Here is a 1,338-nt window from a genome sequence, read left to right on the forward strand (position 1 = left end):
TGGTGTTGGTATTGGTGGTGGTGGTGGTGGTGGTGGTGGTGGTGGTGGTTATGGTACTAGAAGTTGCGTGGTGGTAGCGGTAGTGTTGGTGGCGGCGGCGGCGATGGTGGTGGTAAGTAGAAGGTCAGGGAGGATTTTCTCAGCTCCGACAAAAGCTAAAAAAAAACAAACAAACAAAAAAAAGCGACTTGTGGAACGTGACTTCTAAATAACCTGATTGGGAGTCGGTTTTGTTATTGTTGTCTTCTCTGTATAAGATCCAACGTATTGCACACACATTCACACTCACACATACATGTACATATACACGCACACAATACATACATGCAACACAATACTCACACGTACACACACACACACACATATATATATATATATATACATACACACACACACACATATATATATATCCCACTTCTGACGTGAATTTCTTTCCCCCGTAACTTAGCGGTTTGGTAAAAGACACTGACATAATGAGTACTAGGCTTACAAAGAATAAGTCCTGGGGTCGATTTGCTTGGCTAAAGGCGGTGCTCCAGCATGGCCGCAGTCAAATGACTGAAACAAGTAAAGAAGTAAAAGAGTATATATATATATATATATACACGCACACACACATATGTATAGAGATACATCTATATGCCTATGCATACGCATACATACATATACAGGGTGCGATGTGTAAATTGTCACCATGTTATATTTTTAATTTCGCGCATGCGCATTTTTATTTCTGATTTTGTCGATTACACAGTATGGTAGGGTCAGTTGGACACCGTCTGTGAGAAAAAAACAGCACCACGACGCAATTCACTCTACCAGAAATTTAGAAACGACATGCTGTATTGCTTGGCATTCGCGCCGAAAGCACCAATATGAACACTTCAGAGTGTTTGGGTGTCAGTCTGAGAAAAGTGCAAACTGAGGACATGTGACGAGAGTGATAAAGATCAAACATCCAATCAACATCATGGTGTTTGGAGTGATCACTAGTGATGGTGATGTTATGCCTCCATTTGTCTTCCCACACGGTCTCACATTCAAGACGGATCCCTACATTAAGTGCCTGGAGGAGGTAGTGCTGCCCTGGGTGAAGAGGGTGGCTGCTGGAAGACCCTATGTCTGGCAACAGGACTCCGCACCATGCCACACAAGCAGGAGAAGCTAGTCATGGCTGTCAGACAATTTCTGTGATCACGTCACCCCTAACGTCTGACCACATAATTCCCCAGACTGCATCCCTCATGATTATTATGTGTGGGGCACAGTTGAACAAGACACCAGCAAAACTCCTTTTAACACCAAAGATGAACTGAAGACAAGGATTATGGCAGTATT

Source organism: Octopus bimaculoides, chromosome 1 (assembly GCF_001194135.2).
Source record: "Octopus bimaculoides isolate UCB-OBI-ISO-001 chromosome 1, ASM119413v2, whole genome shotgun sequence".
In the NCBI taxonomy this organism is placed as follows: domain Eukaryota; kingdom Metazoa; phylum Mollusca; class Cephalopoda; order Octopoda; family Octopodidae; genus Octopus; species Octopus bimaculoides.